Genomic DNA, 23765 nt, shown 5'->3' with positions numbered 1-23765 from the left:
TAGTTATGATTTGGCGCTTGCTGTCTCCCGCTCTCGCAGGCCCATAATTCAGAGTTATTTATAATCTGCAGATATTGCGAGATCGATGGAATAAACAGTTCGGAACATTTTTCCAGTAATTCGATATTCTTCATGATAATAAAATCAAATGTCAAAGCGTACGATTTCCTTCTGAATTTATATTGTCTTGTCACAAATCTTAGGTTTCGTAGACAATGTAAATGAAATGTTCCACCGTTAAACTTGATATTTTATTTTAGATTTTGCAAGTGCAAATCCATTCCCTGAACGTAAAGAAAGGATTTAGCCGTTATATGTTTATTATGGTGGAGAATGTGGTCGTAGCTTTCAAGAATTTGCATTTAATGTATCTTTTAATTACCAAAAATGTCTTGTTGAGACTTTTTTTTTGAAAGTTAGGGGCAGGGATGCAGCAGAAGTAATTACACCCAGGGCCCGACACTTTTGCTACCTAAGGCTATGTTCAAACATTGCGTTTATTTTTTTTTAAGCGTTTTTTTTTTATGCTAATTTTCAGCTGCGTTTTACAGTACCAGCAAAGTCTATGAGATTCCATATATCTCATGCACACACCTTGGTTTTTGTTTGATCAGTATATTTGCAGAATAGAGCTTCTTTCAGCGTTTTTTCATAGTTTTTTCAGCATTTTTCACCAATTGGAAGTAATGGGTAGTGAAAAAACGCTGAAAAAACACCTAGTGTGAACATAGCTATCAGGTTTTGCTGCATTTTTAGTGAAAATAAGCAAGTACAGCAGTATGTGAAACTCATTTATTTTTTGTGATTTTACCATCTTGTCTTGGTCACTTAGATGGTAGTTTCTATTAGGAGAGTTTAATTAAATTAGTAATATGTACATTGGCTGAGCTGCATGTGAGATTGAACAATACCTGTGGCCCAGGGAGGTGTGAAGTTGAACAATGCCTGTGCAACTGAATGGCAAACCATAGTGAGAAAGTAAATAGTGTCCTACAAACTCAATGTACTGCCAGTGTCTTAGGTAAACTATTCCTGAACAATTTACCCCCCCCCACGCTGTTACATTTTAAATTCTGGTTAATATGGTTTCACATACAGTACAGACCAAAAGTTTGGACACACCTTCTCATTTAAAGATTTTTCTGTATTTTCATGACTTTGAAAATTGTACATTCACACTGAAGGCATCAAAACTATGAATTAACACATGTGGAATTATATAATTAACAAAAAAGTGTGAAACAACTGAAAATATGTCTTATATTCTAGGTTCTTCAAAGCAGCCACCTTTTGCTTTGATGACTGCTTTGCACACTCTTGGCATTCTTTTGATGAGCTTCAAGAGGTAGTCACCAGAAATGGTTTTCACTTCACAGGTGTGCCTTGTCAGGTTTAATAAGTGGGATTTCTTGCCTTATAAATGGGGTTGGGACCATCAGTTGTGTTGTGCAGAAGTCTGGTGGATACACAGCTGATAGTCCTACTGAATAGTCTGTTAGAATTTGTATTATGGCAAGAAAAAAGCAGCTAAGTAAAGAAAAATGAGTGGCCATCATTACTTTAAGAAATGAAGGTCAGTCAGTCTGAAAAATTGGAAAAACTTTGAATGTGTCCCCAAGTGCAGTTGCAAAAACCATCAAGCGCTACAAAAAAACTGGCTCACATGAGGACCGCCCCAGGAAAGGAAGACCAAGAGTCACCTCTGCTTCTGAGGATAAGTTTATCCGAGTCACCAGCCTCAGAAATCGCAGGTTAACAGCAGCTCAGATTAGAGACCAGGTCAATGCCACACAGAGTTCTAGCAGCAGACACATCTCTACAACAACTGTTAAGAGGAGACTTTGTGCAGCAGGCCTTCATGGTAAAATAGCTGCTAGGAAACCACTGCCAAGGACAGGCAACAAGCAGAAGAGACTTGTTTGGGCTAAAGAACACAAGGAATGAACATTAGACCAGTGGAAATCTGATGAGTCTGATGGTCTAATGAGTCCAAATTTGAGATCTTTGGTTCCATCCACCGTGTCTTTGTGTGACGCAGAAAAGGTGAACGGATGGACTCTACATGCCTGGTTCCCACCGTGAAGCATGGAGGAGGAGGTGTGATGGTGTGGGGGGGCTTTGCTGGTGACACTGTTGGGGATTTATTCAAAATTGGAGGCATACTGAACAAGCATGGCTACCACAGCATCTTGCAGCGGCATGCTATTCCATCCGGTTTGCGTTTAGTTGGACCATCATTTATTTTTCAACAGGACAATGACCCCAAACACACCTCCAGGCTGTGTAAGGGCTATTTGACCAAGAAGGAGAGTGATGGGGTGCTACGCCAGATGACCTGGCCTCCAGAGTCACCAGACCTGAACCCAATCGAGATGGTTTGGGGTGAGCTGGACCGCAGAGTGAAGGCAAAAGGGCCAACAAGTGCTAAGCATCTCTGGGAACTCCTTCAAGATTGTTGGAAGACCATTTCCAGTGACTACCTCTTGAAGCTCATCAAGAGAATGCCAAGAGTGTGCAGAGCAGTCATCAAAGCAAAAGGTGGCTACTTTGAAGACCCTAGAATATAAGACATATTTTCAGTTGTTTCACACTTTTTTGTTAAGTATATAATTCCACATGTGACAATTTATAGTTTTGATGCCTTCCGCCAGCAACCTCTGCCAGTGCCATGACTCGCAATCCGGCAGCTCCGCTGCCCACTAATACCATGGTATTCTACCCCGGACCCCGGCTTTCTGCACCTCCTCGCTTCAGAGGCGACTCCGCCCAGGCTCGGGGCTTCATAAATCAGTGCACCCTGCACTTTGAACTCCTGTCCCACCAGTTTAACTCCGACCGGGCCAAAATTGCCTTCATCATGTCCCATCTCACCGGGGAGGCCCTGGCCTGGCTAAATCCTCTATGGGAGAGAGGAGACCCCCTGGTGTCCGACTTGCCTGCCTTTCTCACGGCTTTCCGGAAAGTCTTCGCCGAACCCGGATGGAAGACCTCATCCGCTTCATCACTGCTACGCCTCCGTCAGGGAAGTCTCACCGTGGGCCAATATGTCATACGGTTCCGTACCCTTGCCTCGGAGCTGGCCTGGGATAACGACGCTCTGGTATCCGTCTTCTGGGAGGGTCTGTCCGGCCGTATTAAAGATGAACTTGCCGGTCGGGACATTCCTACCACTCTCGATGACCTAATAACTCTTGCCACCCGGATTGACCTACGGTTCCAGGAGCGTGCCAAAGAGGTCACCCATGAGAGGAGGTTTCCACGTCTAGCTCCTACTTTTCAGAAACCCGTCACTCCCTCCGTCTCTCCCCAGGTACACTCTCCTGAGCCTATGCAGGTCGACCAGACCAAGATGGTCAAAACCCGTCAGGACTTACGCCGTGCCGAGGGGAGCTGCTTCTACTGTGGCAGTAAGGAGCACCGGATCCGTGCCTGCCCGGAGAGGTCGGGAAACGCCTGTGTCTAGGTTCGCTCAGAGAGGTCGACCTAGACAAGAATAAATCCTCTCCATCTCTGCTGCTGTCAGTCTCAATCGTCTGCGGGGAGAACCGTTATTTCGAACTAGCCCAACTTGACTCTGGAGCAGCCGGGAATCTTATTTCACAGTCCCTGGTAGAGAAATACCGCATTCCCACCAAACCTCTGGCTGTACCCTTGTCTGTTGCTGCCGTGGATGGGGGTCTCTTACCACGCCCCATCCAACTCATCACCGAATCCATTACTCTGCAGGTGGGAATGCTGCATTCTGAGAGTATCTCCTTTCATGTTCTGCCTGGACTCTCTAACGCCCTCTTGCTAGGTCTACCTTGGCTCCAGAGACATGCACCCGTGCTTGACTGGCAGACCGGAGAAGTCCTTCGCTGGGGACAGGACTGTCATAAGACCTGTCTGGTTCCCGTCCATCCCGTCCGTCCTTCTCCTACCCCAGCTAATCTACCTGGACTTCCGATTCCTTATTGGTCTTATGCTGATGTCTTTAATAAGAAGGAGGCAGAGACACTACCCCCTCATAGACCATACGACTGCCCTATCGACCTGTTACCCGGTACTACTCCTCCCCGTGGGCGTATTTATCCATTATCAGCTGCTGAGACCCGGTCGATGTCCGAATATATTGAGGAGAATCTGGCCAGGGGATTCATCCGGAAATCTACCTCCCCGGCGGGAGCAGGCTTCTTTTTCGTCAAAAAGAAGGACGGCTCTCTCCGTCCCTGTATAGACTATAGAGGCCTTAACCAGATCACGGTGAAGAATAAGTACCCCCTTCCGCTCATTCCGGAGTTATTTGATCATCTGAGGGGGGCTAGAATCTTCACCAAACTGGACCTCCGTGGGGCGTACAACCTGGTTCGTATCCGTCAGGGGGATGAATGGAAGACGGCATTCAACACCCGGGACGGCCACTATGAATATCTGGTAATGCCCTTTGGTCTCTGTAACGCTCCTGCCGTCTTTCAAGAGTTGGTCAATGACATCTTCCGGGACCTTCTCTATTCCTGCGTAGTGGTGTACCTGGACGACATCTTGGTCTTCTCTCCGGATCTCCAGACTCACCGGAGGGACGTTCGTCAGGTCCTGCTCAGGCTCAGGCAGAATCACCTCTTCGCTAAATACGAGAAGTGCCTCTTTGAGCAGACCTCGCTTCCGTTTTTGGGCTACATTATTTCTCAGACCGGCCTACGAATGGATCCAGAGAAACTGTCTGCCATCGAGAAATGGCCTCGACCGGAGGGGTTGAAGGCCATTCAGCGGTTCCTGGGCTTCGCCAACTACTACCGCCTCTTCATACCACACTTCTCTTCCCGGACTGCCCCAATTTCCGCGCTCACCCGTAAGGGTACTAATCCCAAAGAGTGGCTGCCCGAAGCAGAGGAGGCCTTTCTTTCCTTAAAACAGGCCTTCTCTTCCGCCCCGGTGCTGCATCGCCCGGACGGCAACAAGCAGTTCTTCCTGGAAGTTGACGCCTCCTCCTCTGGAGCCGGAGCGGTACTTACTCAAAAATCATCTTCCGGGAGGATGGTAACTTGCGGCTTCTTCTCTAAACTCTTCTTCTCCTCAGAGCGCAATTATTCCATAGGAGACCGAGAGTTATTGGCCATCAAACTGGCATTGGAGGAGTGGCGTTACCTGCTCGAGGGGGCTCTTCACCCGGTAATAATTTACACTGACCACAAGAACTTGGCTTACCTCCAGCATGCCCAGAGACTTAACCCGCGCCAAGCCCGGTGGTCCTTGTTTTTTGCTCGCTTTGATTTTGTTCTTCATTTTCGCCCGGCTGACAAAAACGTCAAGGCGGACGCCTTGTCTCGATCCTTTCTGGTGTCTGATCTCGAGGAAGATCCGAAACACATCATCGATCCCGCCAGAGTAATGCAGGTGGCTCCCGTGAGTCTAAATCGTCTCCCTCCCGGAAAGACGTTCGTATCAGTACCTGATCGGGAGAAGATCCTTCACTGGGGTCACTCGTCTAAACTGGCTGGCCACGCCAGTCAGAGAAAGACCCTCCAGCTTATTACCCGACACTACTGGTGGCCTACCCTGCACAAGGACGTAATAGACTTTGTTTCTGCCTGTGTGTCCTGCGCCCGCAACAAGGTTCCGAGACATCTGCCAGCCGGTCGCCTCCTTCCGCTTTCTGTACCTGCTGCCCCCTGGCAGCATATAGCAATGGACTTTATAACTGACCTCCCAGTCTCTGCCGGTTGTACGGTCATTTGGGTGGTCGCTGACCGCTTCTCCAAGATGGCTCATTTCGTTCCCCTGCCAGGCCTCCCGTCTGCACCCGAGCTAGCTAAAGACTTTATTCGTCACATCTTTCGTCTTCATGGCCTGCCCCTCCACATCGTGTCGGATCGTGGGGTACAGTTCACCTCACGCTTCTGGAGAGCCACTTGTAAACTGTTAGACGTCACCCTGGACTTCTCTTCCGCTTACCACCCACAGTCCAATGGTCAAGGAGAGCGGATCAATCAGAACCTGACCAGTTACCTCCGGCACTTCGTTAATGCCCATCATTCAGACTGGGTGGATCTCCTACCATGGGCCGAGTTCTCTTATAACAATCACGAGAGCGAATCCTCCTCCAAATCTCCGTTTTTTGTAGTCTTCGGTCAGCATCCTCGGATACCTTTTCCTGTCTCCACCTCTGTGGACAACCCGGCTGCGGAATCTCTCGTTAGCAAATTTTCCTCCATTTGGGAGAGTACCCGATCCGCACTCCTTCAGTCGTCCGAACGGATGAAAAGACACGCTGACAAAAAACGCCTGGATCCTCCACAATTTCGTCCTGGAGATAAAGTCTGGCTCTCATCTAAATATGTCCGACTCAAGATACCTTCTTACAAGTTAGGGCCTCAGTTCATCGGTCCTCTGGAGGTCATCAGTCAGATCAACCCGGTGGCCTATAAATTGAAACTCCCGGCCAACTTACGGATCCCTAACTCCTTCCATGTATCTCTCCTCAAACTTGTGGTACCTAACTCTTTTTCCAAGTCTACAGGTACGCCTCCTGCTCCAGTTTCTGCTGAGGACGAGTTTGAGGTAGAGAACATTCTTGCCACCAAAAGGGTAAGAGGAAAGACCTTTTTTCTAGTAGATTGGAAGGGGTTTGGTCCTGAGGAGAGAACGTGGGAGCCCCGGGAGAACATCCATGCCCCTCTTATCCTTGCTAAATTTCTGTCTGGCCTAAAAAAGGGGGTGCCTAAAGGGGGGGGTACTGTAGCGCCGGCGTCCCTGCCCTCTGCTAGGCAGGGACGCTGTTCCCCTCACCTCTCTGCTCCGTGCCCGGCGTCCTCCTCCCGCTCTGCTGGCAGCGCGCGCTCCTTCCCGGCCACTGTGCTTAGGGCGCGCGCGCGCGCTCTCCCTCCCTCTTAAAGGGGCCGCGCGCGCCGTCCTAAGGAGTCCCCGGCCAATGGCCGGAGGACTTCACCATATATAAGGCACCACCTCCAAAATGGAGGTGCCCGAGCAATGTTGTTGCACTGTTCACTACTCTGCTTCAGCCCTCAGGTCCCGTTGCCAGTTACCTGCCAGATACCTGCCAGATTCCTGCCAGCTTGCTGTCTTATTCCTGCCTGATATTCTGCTACCTGCCTGCTAGCCTGAGGTCCGACGGTCTGCCTTACAACTCCTGTCAGTCTGTCTAAGGACCAGCTTGCCCGCTCACCTGGGAGCGCACATCAGCTACCTGCCTGCTTGCCTGAGGTCCGACGGTCTGCCTTCCAACTCCTGTCAGTCTGTCTATGGACCAGCTTGCCCGCTCACCTGGGAGCGCACATCTGCTACCTGCCTGCTAGCCTACCTGGAGGCTCCGCCGTCACGTGCTGTGACCACCTGCCTGTCCAGTGACTCCTGCCCGCTCACCTGGGAGCGCTCATCTGCTGCTTGTCTGCTAGCCTACCTGGAGGCTCTGCCGTCACGTGCTGTGACCACCCGCCTGTCCAGAGACTTCTGCCCGCTCACCTGGGAGCGCTCATCTGCCGCCTGTCTGTTGGTCTTCCTGGAGGCCCCGCCGTCACATGCTGTGACCACCCGTTTATCCAGAGACTCTCGCCTGCTCACCTGGGAGCTCACGTCTACCATCAGCCGCCACAGGTCGTACCAATCCTTTACCCAGAGACTGCCCCGGTCACTTGCCGTGACCATCTGCCCGTTCATCCTGAGACTGCCCCGGTCACTTGCCGTGACCTCCTGCCCGTTCTTCCAGAGACTGTCCCGGTCACCTGCTGTGACTGCCTGCCTGGTCGCCACCTGCTCCCTTACAAGGACCGCCCCCTTGTATAGTAGCTCAGAGGTTCCGCCTCCCAGACCCGTTACATCCACCAGGCGGCAGCTCTTCCCACTGAGCTATTCTGCTTGCTGGACAGTTACTGGCTAACTAGATTGTAGTACCTATGTTGTTCCTGAGCGGCTCCACCCTGTGTTTCTCCTGATTGGCTTAATCCTGTGAGTTCCTGATTGCATACCATTTTTAAACCTGGCCTGGCACCTCCATCTTGTGAGATTATTGAGCTCCTAGCCTCTAGTCAAGCTCTCCCTTCTAGTGCTGCTTCGTACAAACATTATACTGCTTTCCTGTGTACCGATTCCTGGCTTTTCCTGACTACGCTACCTGCCGGTCCTTCCCCTAGTGGTTGCAGTACCACTACTCCAACCAGGTCAGTTCCTAATAGATTACCTTTTAGAAGCAGAATTCCCCGGCAAGAGCCACTAATACTGGCAGCTTGGTGTAGCTAGCAGAGGACATCTAGAAGCAATACGGGACTGTGAAATGCCACTTCTGTTAGGTCAGAGCATTCCTATACTTGGATAGACCAGCAAACTGAACCTTTACCCTGAGAGAAGAAAATTCTATCTTTGACTATCTGGCCGCATCGTGCCCCATGTGAGATTGTAAGACCTGGTCAGCGCAACAAGATCCAAAGACTGGAGGGTTCGAGTGGAAGTGTCACGGGTGTGTCAGGTGTGACAGACAGTCATTCTGGATCCAACTGTAGAAGGTCATTGTGCTTGGCTTTGCAGGCACCTTCTTGATCTTTTAATTTTTGTAGTGTAGTGATATCCTTCTACTTCTAGGACCTAGCAGTGACCTCCACCTTCTGCTGCTAATTGACACACCCTTGCTGGATGTTTAAATACCTTCAGTCTCTCCAGAGAGTCGCCGGTGATAGCTCTATTTTCTTCTGTCCAGGCTTGAAGTACTAGGAGTCGGCTAGTGTGTTCCCTTGGAGGATAGTTGGCATGATTTCTCTGGTGTCTTCTCAAGCTAAGTATTTCCCTTGTCTGTTTACTTGTTTGTATTAAGTTGCAGTGGGGGCTGACTAGTGCTCACCCCGCCCCTCCCTATCCAGGGCCTATTGCTAGGGGCAGTCAGGGATTAGGTTTCCTGCTCAGGTATAGCTGTGGAACCTATTTAGGGACGTTAGGGGAGCCAGGGCGTTGTCAGATCTACCTAGGGGTCTCCATTCCTCCTTTCCCTTGTGTTCGGGCTTCCTCCCCCTCTTCCCGTTGTTGTGCACTTAGTCTTTTCCTCACTTTGCGTGACAGGAAGACAAGGAGGGAGCTGTGGGAGCTGCACAGGTGAGGGGCAGACAGGGGGGGCAAGTGAATATATTATTTTATTATTTGTTAACTCCTTTATGGCCTTCAAAACAATCCAGCAAATTGTCATCTGTTTGGCTGCCATTTTGTTAGATTCTTGCAAATTGAATCTCAAAATATTTTGTAAAATTTGTAACAAATTCATTCATATGAATCGATTTGCTCATCTCTGGTCCCTGGCACATTATAACCCTTCTATTTATATTTCCAATCATTTACAATGACGGACAAGTGCATAGAGTGTCTAATCTCTGTACCTCGAAGTCTCATTGTTCGTAGTAACAATGTTGTGTTGATTGACTCATTGAGGATTTATCTTTGAAGACATAGAAAAATATTTCTTATGTCATCTCCTGTTAATCCTCTTCTCACTTGCGTGACTTGGTTGAATGCTTGTAGGTAACAGGGTCCCACCTGGCTCCATTCTCTAGGATCGCCCATCCCGACGCCCCGGGGAGCGCTCCCCGGCCGGTCTCGTTACCGCTGTTGATTGTGTCGGTTTCCTTCTTGTATACATTTGCATGCATCGCTATCGCTAACCTTTGACTCTTCTTTTTGCTGTGGGATTAGTTTGTGCTTAAACTTCAACACGGCACATAAATATCTACTTGACAGCTGAATAGTCCGGTCTGAATCCTAATTGTTTCCTAAGAACATGAATTTAATGCAGAACAACAAAGTCAAGGCTAAACATAGAAACCTCAGCAAAACCATTTTCCAGAAAGTCTGAGAAGAAAAGAAATATTGTGCGGTGAACCATTACAATACCCGATCTGCGCACCTTGGGAGGCCCATTCTAAATCCAGGGACTCAATAGTTAAAACAAAAACGATTACAAGAAAGCATCCATATTACCTGAAGATGAGAATTTTGCAATAATAATAAATATCAGAATTATTATAAATTTATTAATCCAAATTTTGATTTCAATTTCCTAATTCAAGAGAGAATTACATTTAAAGGTAGTTTCAGGGTAAAGCTGCTATGCACAATTCCAGAAACAGCGCCACTCTTGTCCAGTGGTTTTGTCTGATATCGCAGTTATTTCACTTAAAGTCTAACAAAACTTTTATTTTTTTTTTTCAGAATTTTGTCCAGCATGGAAAGTTATGAAATTTTGCAATTCACTTTATTACAGGATTTGCCTTTATTCCTGTAAAAAAAAATGAAATTGTAAGTGGCTTCCACATTCCGGCTTTTCCCTGGTCTATTTGCTGCCTTTATCTGTATTGATGTCAGAAAGTAGTCGTCTGGAGTACTGGTGATGGCAGTGATGGGTCAGCTCAGCACTTTGATCTCACTAAGTCTGGGGAGAAGCTGCCGCAGGAGATTATTCTAATAAGCCGAACGCTCATAGGAGGAAGAGACAGATGCTGAGCCATCACTGCCATCATCTGTACTCCAAAGGAGTATGTTGTGATATTAATGAAACTGAAAGCAAGTAAGAAGGCTGGGAAAAAACTCTGGTTTGGATGTCCTTTAAATGCAATTGTTTTACAGGAATGAAGATAAATTCCCTAATAAAGTAATTTACAAAAGTTTCAAAACTTTCTACGTTGAACAAAATTATTTCAAAACCAATGAAAGTTTACTTACTCTTTAAATTGAGTGGAGCTGCATATACCGAAAGCTTTAAGGGTGATTTGTCAAATGTTTCTCATACTTTTGTTGTATTTCTTATTTTATTACAGGGCTTGGTAATGTATAACTGAAAGCCCCATCCTGAAGTATATCACTCCTCATATACCCTCTATATACAGCCCCATCCTGAAGTATATCACTCCTCATATACCCTCTATATACAGCCCCATCCTGAAGTATATCACTCTTCATATACCCTCTATATACAGCCCCATCCTGATATATTTCCCTCTTCATATGCCCTCTATATACAGCCCCATCCTGAAGTATATCACTCCTCATATACCCTCTATATACAGCCCCATCCTGAAGTATATCACTCCTCATATACCCTCTATATACAGCCCCATCCTGAAGTATATCACTCCTCATATACCCTCTATATACAGCCCCATCCTGATGTATTTCCCTTCTCATATACCCTCTATATACAGCCCCATCCTGAAGTATATCACTCCTCATATACCCTCTATATACAGCCCCATCCTGAAGTATATCACTCCTCATATACCCTCTATATACAGCCCCATCCTGAAGTATATCACTCCTCATATGCCCTTTATATACAGCCCCATCCTGACGTATATCCCTTCTCACAGACCTTCTATATACAGCCCCATCCTGAGTTACAGCACCCCTCTCAGCCTCACTATACACCATCCCAAACTGCAGTATATAACTCTCCTCAGCCCCTTTATGTATAGCCTCATCCTGAGGCAAAATTTCTTCAGTACATTGCTCCTATCAGATCCCTATATACAGTATGTCACTCCTCTCAGCCCCACTATACACAGCACCAACTTGAAGTATATCACTCCTCACAGACCCTCTATATACAGCTGTATCCAAAGGTATATCACTCTCCTCAGACCCTCTATATATTGCCTCATCATGAGGCAAAGCTCCTGCAGTATATCACTCCTCTCAGATCCCTATATACAGTATGTCACTCCTCTCAGCCCCACTACACAGAACTTCATCCTGCATTGCATCACATCTCTCAGCCCTACTATTTACATCCCCATCCTGTAATACATCACTTTTCTCAGCCCCATATATCCAGCCCCATCGTGAGGTACAGCACCCCTCTCAGCCTCACTATACTCCACCCCAAACTGCAGTATATAACTCTCCTCAGCCCCTTTATGTATAGCCTCATCCTGAGGCAAAACTTCTTCAGTACATTGCTCCTCTCAGGTCCCTATATACAGTATGTCACTCCTCTCAGCCTCACTACACAGAGCTTCATCCTGCATTGCATCATATCTCTCAGACCTATTATATACATCCCCATCCTGTAATACATCACTTTTCTCAGCCCCATATATCCAGCCCCATACTGCATTACATCTTTCCTCTCATCTCTTCTATTTACAGTCCCATTCTACAGTATATCTCTCCTCTCAGACCCCTATACACAGTTCTATCCTGCAGTACATCTCTTCTCTTAACCCCTATATACAGTCCCATCCTGGAGTACATCAGTCCTCTCAGCCCACTTCATACACTGCCCTATTCTGCCATATATCTCTCCTCAGAGCCCCTCTATATAGAGCCCCACCCTGCATCTTTCCTCTCCACCAACTATATCCAGCCCCATACTGCAGTACATCTCTTCTCTCATCTCCTCTAAATACAGTCCCATTCTATAGTACATCTCTCCTCTCATCTCCTCTATATACAGTCCCATTCTACATTATATCTCTCCTCTCATGCCCTACATACAGCCCATCCTGCAGTACATCTCTCCTCTTAGCCCCCTATTTACAGTCATATCCTGCACTACATTAATTCTCTCAGGTTGCTTCATATACTGCCCCATTCTGCAGTATATTTCTCCTCTAAGCCCCTCTATATACAGTCCCATCATGCAGTACATCTCTCCTCACATTTACCATCACACACGCACAGCATTGCTTCCTGTTATGAGCTCTGCTCTGTAATGAAGGATATTCCAATATTCCACCCCCGTCCATGACATCATCCCTCACTGGAAAGGATCCATTCTGGACACTACCCAGAGCAGAGCTATATACTGGCAGGAAGGCAGCGGAGACATCACTGAACGTGACAGACCTGGGGCACTGGAACTACAGCAGGACGGTTCTACCGCCAACTGGAGGGTAAATGGACCCTGTCAGGACGTCCATTGGGGGGTGATATGTGCAAGATAGAGTATATTTAAAATGAGTTATATTGAAACGAATGAATAAATATATGTGTATATTATTATAAGACCGCATTGTGATTTTGGCAATAACCCTTTAAATACTTTACTGACCACATCACACCAGATGCTAATGACTAATGACCAAATAATGAAAGTTTTGCTGTTATTTCATATTAAAAAAAACGTATAAAAGCTTGTGGTTCATGAACGTTCACTGACCGATCAGGATATTATTTTTGATGATTCTTATTGTAGCTGATGATCCAAGTCGCAGTTCTATGTATTTTGCAGACATGTTAGTCACTGATAAAATGTCTGTAAAACTGTAATAAATTCCAGAAATGAAGTAATAAAAACATGATGTAATCAGTGCGGATATTTAACCAGCCCAGGCAGGGAGGCTCTTGTAAAAGCCGTAATTTAATCAGTGCCAGTAGGCTACCCAATCAGCCTATCTGAACATTTGGACAGTAAGATAGCAGCATCTGTACAACTTTCTATTTCACATTACATACAAAAAAAAAAAAAAAAAATGAAATATTTATTCTCCTCTATTGCTCGTAAACTCTCGCTTCACTTTCTTTCGACTGATAAAGGATTTTTATAAAAATGCTAAACCAGATAAACTTAAATTACGTCGGAAAAAAAAGTTATTTATGAAAAGCAAACTTTTCCCTGTTTATGGGCAAAGAAGAAAAAGAGAGAATGAAAAATCGAGTTTGTTAAATTTTATCTACTAAAAAACAAAGTTTCAAATATAACTTTTTTTTTTCTATTTTTTTTTTTGCCAGGTTGCTCAAACAAAAGTTGCTGATGTAGTTTTCCATCAATTAACGCTTCTTATTTTTGTGGAAATGATGAGTGAAATGTCAATGCAGTTTTTAAAGAGCAAAAATAACGAGCGGACGTTTATTTTGTATAAAATTGCTGCTGCTAAAATACGAGCGGTTGGCACATTAATGGTGGCGTAATTGTCTAGAAGATACTAAATTGTCTGGGACTCAATTAAAGGGATTGTGAAGAAATAGAAGAACATGGCAGCTTTCTTCCAGGAATAACACTGCAAGTTTCAGGATGATGTTCCTGATATTGCAGTGAATGGACCTGAGCTACGTACGATGCAGCCCTCTAAAAAGAACTGCCCCTAAAAAAGAAAAGAAAATTAAATAGACAACAATTAGAAAACAAAAAGATTTGGAAAGAAAATTCAGTAAGTCGCCTTCTTCTGTAAATTTGCAAAAACTTCTGTAGAGTTTTATAGGTTGTATTCTCGTATTGTAGAAGCAACGGGAATCCTCAAACGGGAGGATTTTATCTGTAAGTTAAAAGATGAACTTATTTTTTTAAAACGTATTCTAATCAAAAAGATATTAATCATAATAAGGATGAGCGGACCCATGGAAGTTCGGGTTCTAACACTTGACCCGAACTTTATTCTAAAGTACCAGAACTATACCCGAATTTGAATCAGAACCTGAATCCCATTGAAAACAATGGGGACCTGAACTTTTGATCTGGAAATTATTTTATCTTTCTCTATACATATAGTATAGTAACTGTACAAAATTTTAATCATAAAAAATGACTGTGGCCCATAAGTACAATTACATTGAAAAAAAAAACCAAATTGCTCTTTTCTTCCATTCCCAGGGTCCAGCATTGTTTCTCCACCGCTGCCTCTGTTGTTTGGCTGCAGCGGTGATGACAGGACTGATGTATCCAAAGGTAACTGTACTTATGGGCAAAAGTTTTGTGAAAGGTGAACCCCCTAGAAAGTTGTGCAGATGCTGCTGCTGATTTCTTTATTGTTACATTGTTGCATGTGTTTCTGCTTTTGCCTTTACTGTTACAGTTGCACTTGTTGTTCCTCTGTATGGCCAGACCACCCGGGGATGTAAAGTAATGGCGCTCATCATGTCACAGACATGTCCAATGATGCAATCAAGTCACTCGTAGACCTGGATCAAATCTGATTGCAAAGTATAAGGGGGGATTGGAGTTTTTTCTGACCTCTGGCTCCAGGAGATGGACTCTGACCGTGCTGACCGCAGTCCACACCTCGTTCCCACCCGTGACAGGCACTGACGTCAGCGCGGATCCCATTTCTCTATGTAATATCCATACATTTTCTGGATATTTGTTGGCTTTTCCCTCCGGAGTGTTTACATACTAGAGATGCTTCCGTAATAACTTTGTTATATTGAGTCATTTTTCTTCGAGGTTTTCTGTCATTTTTACGCAGAGGTTAATTTGGTAAAGGTAACACTTTAGCAATCATTTCCGTACCCCAGTGAGAAAGCCCGGGGTTATTAAAGTCTGCAATTTACCGACGACTCCCAGAATGCACTGGTTAACCGCCGTCACTAACATTAATTACATACATGTTGTTTCTTTATTTATTTCTCACCATTTTCTAACGTCTTCACATTCTGCGCTTTACCACCTATTATGGTAATGGCCTGATGTAAATTATCCCCATCGAAGTCGGCGTCACATGTACTTTGATTTATTATAGATTCCTCGGATATGCTTTTGGGCATCAATCATTAAAGTATTAAATATATTTTTAATGATGAGAACTCGTTATAGTTGATACATATGTGAATCGTGATTGAGTGGCTCTTATGTGAGGCCGCAGCGTTATAACATACAATCTGCGAAGATTTCATTTTTAATTACCATTTAATGCGGCCGATTCAAAATATATTTATATAATGCGAATATGACAAGTGGCGCCACAGATAAATAATGCTGCAAAATTCAGCATTAAAGAAACCTAAAAGCTGCTGGACTATCAGGTATTCTGGATTATCAGACGTATACACAGACTCACTTTACAGAATCAACATAGAAACAACAAAAAAAAACATTTCTAATCCGATTCCCTCTGTCGCGTTTTCAGCTTCTTCTCTTGTGAAATTCCTCAACAAGGAATCTGGTGTCAGCGATGATCAGCGCAGGCTACGTCACATCCCGGCTTGTCACACAGCGGCTGTAACGACCAGATCTACAGCCACCAAGGACAGATCTAGAGTCACCAAGGACAGATCTACTGTCACCAAGGACAGATCTACAGCCACCAAGGACAGATCTACTGTCACCAAGGACAGATCTACAGTCACCAAGGACAGATCTACAGCCACCAAGGACAGATCTACAGTCACCAAGGACAGATCTACAGCCACCAAGGACAGATCTACAGCCACCGAGGACAGATCTACTGTCACCAAGGACAGATCTACAGTCACCAAGGACAGATCTACAGCCACCGAGGACAGATCTACTGTCACCAAGGACAGATCTACAGCCACCAAGGACAGATCTACAGTCACCAAGGACAGATCTACAGTCACCAAGGACAGATCTACAGCCACCAAGGACAGATCTACAGTCACCAAGGCCAGATCTACAGCCACCAAGGACAGATCTACAGTCACCAAGGACAGATCTACAGCCACCAAGGACAGATCTACAGTCACCAAGGACAGATCTACAGCCACCAAGGACAGATCTACAGCCACCAAGGACAGATCTACAGCCACCAAGGACAGATCTACAGTCACCAAGGACAGATCTACAGCCACCAAGGACAGATCTACAGTCACCAAGGACAGATCTACAGCCACCAAGGAAAGATCTACAGCCACCAAGGACAGATCTACAGCCACCAAAGACAGATCTACAGTCACCAAGGACAGATCTACAGCCACCAAGGACAGATCTACAGCCACCAAGGACAGATCTACAGCCACCAAGGACAGATCTACAGCCACCAAGGACAGATCTACAGTCACCAAGGACAGATCTACAGTCACCAAGGACAGATCTCATCATGTCTGGGCTCAGAGAGGACGGTCAAAGGCTCTCATGTCAATGGATTCATAGATAGATAGATAATAGATAGATAATAGATGATAGATAATAGATACAGTACAGACCAAAAGTTTGGACACACCTTCTCATTTAAAGATTTTTCTGTATTTTCATGACTATGAAAATTGTACATTCACACTGAAGGCATCAAAACTATGAATTAACACATGTGGAATTATATACTTAACAAAAAAGTGTGAAACAACTGAAAATATGTCTTATATTCTAGGTTCTTCACAGTAGCCACCTTTTGCTTTGATGACTGCTTTGCACACTCTTGGCATTCTCTTGATGAGCTTCAAGAGGTAGTCACCGGAAATGGTCTTCCAACAATCTTGAAGGAGTTCCCAGAGATGCTTAGCACTTGTTGGCCCTTTTGCCTTCACTCTGCGGTCCAGCTCACCCCAAACCATCTCGATTGGGTTCAGGTCTGGTGACTCTGGAGGCCAGGTCATCTGGCGTAGCCCCCCATCACTCGCCCTCTTGGTCAAATAGCCCTTACACAGCCTGGAGGTGTGTTTGGGGTCATTGTCCTGTTGAAAAATAAATGATGGTCCAACTAAACGCAAACCGGATGGAATAGCATGCCGCTGCAAGATGCTGTGGTAGCCATGCTGGTTCAGTATGCCTTCAATTTTGAATAAATCCCCAACAGTGTCACCAGCAAAGCACCCCCACACCATCACACCTCATCCTCCATGCTTCATGGTGGGAACCAGGCATGTAGAGTCCATCTGTTCACCTTTTCTGCGTCGCACAAAGACACGGGGGTTGGAACCAAAGATCTCAAATTTGGACTTATCAGACCAAAGCACAGATTTCCACTGGTCTAATGTCCATTCCTTGTGTTCTTTAGCCCAAACAAGTCTCTTCTGCTTGTTGCCTGTCCTTAGCAGTGGTTTCCTAGCAGCTATTTTACCATGAAGGCCTGCTGCACAAAGTCTCCTCTTAACAGTTGTTGTAGAGATGGGTCTGCTGCTAGAACTCTGTGTGGCATTGACCTGGTCTCTAATCTGAGCTGCTGTTAACCTGCGATTTCTGAGGCTGGTGACTCGGATAAACTTATCCTCAGAAGCAGAGGTGACTCTTGGTCTTCCTTTCCTGGGGCGGTCCTCATGTGAGCCAGTTTCTTTGTAGCACTTGATGGTTTTTGCAACTGCACTTGGGGACACTTTCAAAGTTTTCCCAATTTTTCGCACTGACTGACCTTCATTTCTTAAAGTAATGATGGCCACTCGTTTTTCTTTACTTAGCTGCTTTTTTCTTGCCATAATACAAATTCTAACAGTCTATTCAGTAGGACTATCAGCTGTGTATCCACCAGACTTCTGCACAACACAACTGATGGTCCCAACCCCATTTATGAGGCAAGAAATCCCACTTATTAAACCTGACAGGGCACACCTGTGAAGTGAAAACCATTTCTGGTGACTACCTCTTGAAGCTCATCAAGAGAATGCCAAGAGTGTGCAAAGCAGTCATCAAAGCAAAAGGTGGCTACTTTGAAGAACCTAGAATATAAGACATATTTTCAGTTGTTTCACACTTTTTTGCTAAGTATATAATTCCACATGTGGTAATTCATAGTTTTGATGCCTTCAGTGTGAATGTACAATTTTCATAGTCATGAAAATACAGAAAAATCTTTAAATGAGAAGGTGTGTCCAAACTTTTGGTCTGTACTGTAGATAGATAATAGATAGATGATAGATAATAGATAGATAATAGATAGATAATAGATAGATGATAGATAATAGATAGATAAATGATAGATAATAGATAGATAAATGATAGATAATAGATAGATAGATAACATTGTTCTACATATTTTCAGACATTGTCAGGTTCTGTTATAAAATGAGCCATTTCTTAATGATTTTGACCTCCTGAATTCAAATCTGACATTGAACATTTTTAGTTGCTCTTTTTTCTAAGATATTAAAGAGTTTTTCTTTTACTGCTACTTATAATTAACCCCTTAAGGACCGAGCCACTTTGTAGGTTAATGGCCGTGCCACATTTTTCAAGTCTGACCACTGTCACTTTATGAGGTAATAACTCTGGAGCTTCAACGGATCCCCCTGATTCTGAGAATGTTTTTTCGTGACATATTGGACTTCATGGTAGTGGTAAAATTTCTTCAATATGACTTGAGTTTATTTGTGAAAAAATCCAAAATTTGGCAAAAAATGTCACAATTTTTAAACGTTGAATTTTTATGCCTTTAAATCAGAGAGTTAGGTCACACAAAATAGTTAATAAATAACATTTTCCACATGTCTACTTTACAATAGCAACATTTTTGAAACATATTTTTTTTTATTAGGAAGTTATAAGGATTAAAAGTTGACCAGCGATTTCTCATTTTTCCAACAAAATTTGCCAACCTTTTTTTAGGGACCACATCACATTTTAAGTGACTTTAAGGGGTCTATATGACAGAAAATACCCAAAAGTGACACCATTCTAAAAAATGCACCCCTCAAGGTGCTCAAAACCACATTCAAGAACTTCAGGTGCTTCACACGAACTGAAGCAATGTGGAAGGAAAAAATTAACATTTAATTTTTTTTCACTAAAATTTTACTTTAGACCCCATTTTTTTTGTTTTCACAAGGGTAACAGGAAAAAATGGACCCCAAAAATTTCTTTTGAGTATGGTGATACCCCATATGTGGAAGAAAAACACTGTATGAGCGCACGTCAGGGCTCGGAAGGGAAGGAGCATCATTTGACTTTTTGAATGCAAAATTGTCTGGAATCAAGAGCAGACACCATGTCTTGTTTGGAGAGCCCCTAATGTTCCAAAAAAGTGGAAACTCCCGACAATTGACCACATTTTGGAAACTAGAACCCTCAAGGAACTTATCTAGATGTGTGGTGAGCACCTTGAACCCCCAAATGCTTCACTGAAGTTTATAACATAGAGCCGTGAAAATAAATAAAATAAAATTTTTCCCACAAAAATTATCTTTTAGCCTCAAATTTTTTATTTTCACAAGGGAAACAGGTGTCTTCAGACCCCAAAAATTGTTGTGCAATTTCTTCTGAGTATAGCGATACCCCTTATGTGGGGGAAAGCCACTGTTTGGGCTCACGGCAGGACTCAGAAGGGAAGGAGCACTGTGTGACTTTTTGAACGCAAAATTGGCTGGAATCGAGATCGGAGGCCATGTCGCGTTTGGAGAGCTCCTGTGTGCCTAAACAGTGGAAACCCCCACAAGTGACCCCATTTTGGAAACTAGACCCCTCAAAGAATGTATCTTAAGGAAGGAATGTAAGCAAAAAACAATCAAATTTTTCCCTCAAAAATGTTCTTTTAGCCTCAATTTTTTTATTTTCACAGTAGTAACAGGAGAAATGTGTTGTGCCAATACCATGCGTGGGGGAAAACTAATTTTGAGTCACAGTGCAAAGCTCAGATGGGAAGAAGCACCATATTGGGGTTCAGATTTTGCTGGAATGGTTTGGAATGATTTCAGAGATACCAAATTTATATTGGGTTTTTATGTTTGGCTACTGTCACACACTAAAAGATGTTTTTTTTGTTGCAAAAAACATTTTTTGAGAGCTATAATTTTTCCATATTTCGGCCGACAGTTATGTAATGGCTTGTTTTTGCAGGACGAGTTGACGTTTTTATTGGTACCATTTTCGGGCACATGACATTTTTTGATCGCTTTCTATTACAACTTTAGGGGAGGCAGAATAAACAAAAAACAGCAATTGTTTTTTTGTTTTTTTTTTATGGCATTCCACGTGTGGAGAAATTTATAAGGCAGCTTTATTCTTCGAGTCAGTACGATTACTGTGATACCACATTTACAGTATATAGTTTTTTTATGTTTTGACGCTTTTACACAATAAAAACTTTTTTTTAGAAAAAATAATTATTTTGCATCGTTTTATTCTGAGAGCTATAACTTTTTTATTTTTCAGCTGATGGAGCTGTATGATAGCTTATTTTTTTGCGGGACAAGATGACGTTTTCAGTGATATCATTTTCATTCATATTCATCGCTTTATTCCACTTTTTTCAAGCGGTATGATGATAGAGCATAGCTTGCTACTGTTTTTTTTTTGTTTGTTTGTTTTTTTTCATGGCATTCGCTGAAGGGGTTAACTAGTATGACATTTTTATAGATCGGGTTGTTCCAGATGCAGCGATACCAAATACGTGTACTTTTTTTATTTTTATTTTTTCCATAAAAATGTGTAATTATTAGTGTAATATTTTTTATTACTTTTAAATATATATTTTTAATATTTTAAATATTTTTTTAAATTTCTTTAACTTTTTTTTACACAGTCCCTGTATGGGACTTTCACTTTTTCACTTTTTTTCACAGATATAGTGCATTGCAGTGCACTAGCATTGCAGTGCATTATACCAAAATTGAAATCTTCTTAGACCATGCTTTGAGATTTGACAACCCTGGGTCAACATGGCAATGATCATGCCCCCGTCATGACATCGTGGGGGCGTCGATCTGAGGGCCGAGGGAGATCCCATCCCTCCTGCTCTGAATGGGCAGCATGTGCTGATTTTTCAGTATCTCCTGCGCGATCATGCGCGATCATGCTGTGATTGGTCAGTCAGAATGACACAGCGATCTGGGTGTGGGGACCGACGGCATGGGTCTTCTCACCTGCTCCCGTACCGCTCAGCTGTCACTGACAGTTCAAAGTCATGATGGAAATAGCACGTCATGGTGCAGGGAACTGACAACCGCTCATGATGGGCTATGTCCGTCATTGGACTTAAAGGGGTTAATGCATAAAAGTTTCAGTACTTTGAAACATTATTATTTTTGAAAATATAAAGATGCAGAATATTTTGTTCTGACAATTTTCTGATATTTATTTAGAGGAAACTTAGTAACAATTGTGAATTATAAAATAAAAAGTTACAGAAATTGCTCTTCCAACATTTGCTCCTGATTCCGTTGTAAGAGTATGTCCGGGACAAGCGTGTTCTGCTTTCCTCCTTACTAAAATGGGCGCATTTTGTGTCTTTTAAGTATACTGAATGGTTTAATGTAAATCACATAGTGTGTACGGTTTTATAATTATTTTATATGTGGATGGCCTGTATATATTCTAATAATGCTATAATGTGTGTTAAGATAGGGATGGCATAGGAATAAGAAAAAGAAATAGATAATATAGATAGGAATGGGAAGTGCAGTGGAGGGCATTCGAGATCAGGAAATGAGATAGCTTCAGTACAGAAGTAAGGAAGTTTGATAGGTTCAGTACAGAAGTAGTTAATGTGTTCAGGGAAGTCACCCTAGGATAGGGTAGGAGTAGATATAATAGGTACACTTCCTGGTTTTTGGTCAGAGAAAGATAGTTGGAGATAGATGCAGAGTTAAGATAGTGATAGAGTGAGTGATTAGATGAAAAGCAGATTAGGCCAGTGGGATGTTTAGCAGAGAAGAGTACAGAACTTTAGGGAGCAGCAAGTAAACGGCCACCACAAATTTCAATGGTCCTTCTCAGGATATCCGTGGCCTTAGGCCCGAATTAGTCATGGAAGAGAGTGCCTTTTTCATCTTCCAGAAGGGGGAACGGGATAGGAAACTGTGTCAGAGAGATGGGCCAGAAAGCATGAGAGCTGCGGAGCGTATCAGGGGCCAGAAGTGCCATTAAACGAAGGGAAAGCTCAGGCTGAACTAACGGACAGAGTGGAAATGCACTGTGCTTTAACTGCGATTGAATACCAAATGTTAAGTAAGGTTGAACTGTTTAAAAAGGATTAAGTGTCTGCTGGTGATTGTGTGGCAGCATCCGTATCCGGAATCATGGAACAAGCAGAGTCCTCAGGACAAAAAGTGAGTGTTATCCACTTTACACAAACCACACAACAGACAATACATTATTTACTTGTGGGGTGCCAGGGTGTGGGAGAACAACAGCCCCTCGCCCCCATGACTACCGCCCTGTGCACCTTACACAGTGACAACTCTGTTTCACTTCTCTCTTGTACTCCTGCATTGGATCATCTTTTACAATTGTCCACAATATTCTGCAAGCATTGATGGATTCCATTTTCCTAGATATCTTTTCATCATATCCGCAATATCTTCTGCTCGTCGCTCACTGCTCCGCAGATTGGTGGGAAAAGGTCTAGATGCGAATTTAAGAAATGAATCTTTAAGGACATGTTACAGCCAAGATCCTGATATGTTTGTGAATCCACCCTGAAGACCAAGTAAGAGGACAACCACCTTTAAGTCACAACAGATGGGCCACAAATATTGGTCATAGTTCAGGCACTGCAACTGCTGTTTCATGTTGTCAAAGGTTATTTTTAATGTGGATTGCATAACCAACGGAATTGAAGGTAGCGCATTGCCATTATGCAGCAAGATGGCTTTTAGGCTCGCTTTGGACGAATCGATGAAGAGCTTCCATTCCTCTGGATTATGAATTATTTTCAGAGCTTCCATTAAACTGTTGAAGTTGTTGCCACAAGATTGACCTCAATGAAGAAGCATTGGACAAGATCATTATCCCGGTTGCGGAACAAAGAAATCCGAACCTCGGCCGCTAGGAGATTCCACTGCTGTAGCCGGGAACCTAAGAGCTCAGCCTTACTCTTGAGCAGATCCAAATCTCTAACAAGATGGTTCAGTTCACTTTGTGTTATAAGGTGTTATGCAGTTTAGGTTGCTGACAGAAAGTATGGGCCATGGGATGAAGATGCTTCATGACACCAAATGCCTCTTCTTCCTCACTTGACTTGACTGATAATGTTTCTGGTGATTTGGGAGCCGGCAGTTCTCCTGTATGTGGTACTGGGCATATTGTAGATGGAAGGTTTGGATGCTGTAAAGTCCACACCTTCTACCATGAAACTCCTCTCCTAATGGGTGGGCACCATGCAGAAATAGCAAATTGGTAGTATGACCGGTTGGCTCTCTCCAGATCATTTGGACTGCAAAAGACATTGATTGCCTCTTCCCATACAACCACTGGGTAA

The sequence above is a fragment of the Phyllobates terribilis genome, unplaced genomic scaffold, assembly GCF_046119375.1.
Source record: "Phyllobates terribilis strain yellow unplaced genomic scaffold, ASM4611937v1 Scaffold_8__6_contigs__length_399053987, whole genome shotgun sequence".
NCBI lineage: Eukaryota > Metazoa > Chordata > Amphibia > Anura > Dendrobatidae > Phyllobates > Phyllobates terribilis.
The sequence above is the reverse complement of the archived record's forward strand: the minus strand, read 5'-3'. Positions refer to the sequence as shown.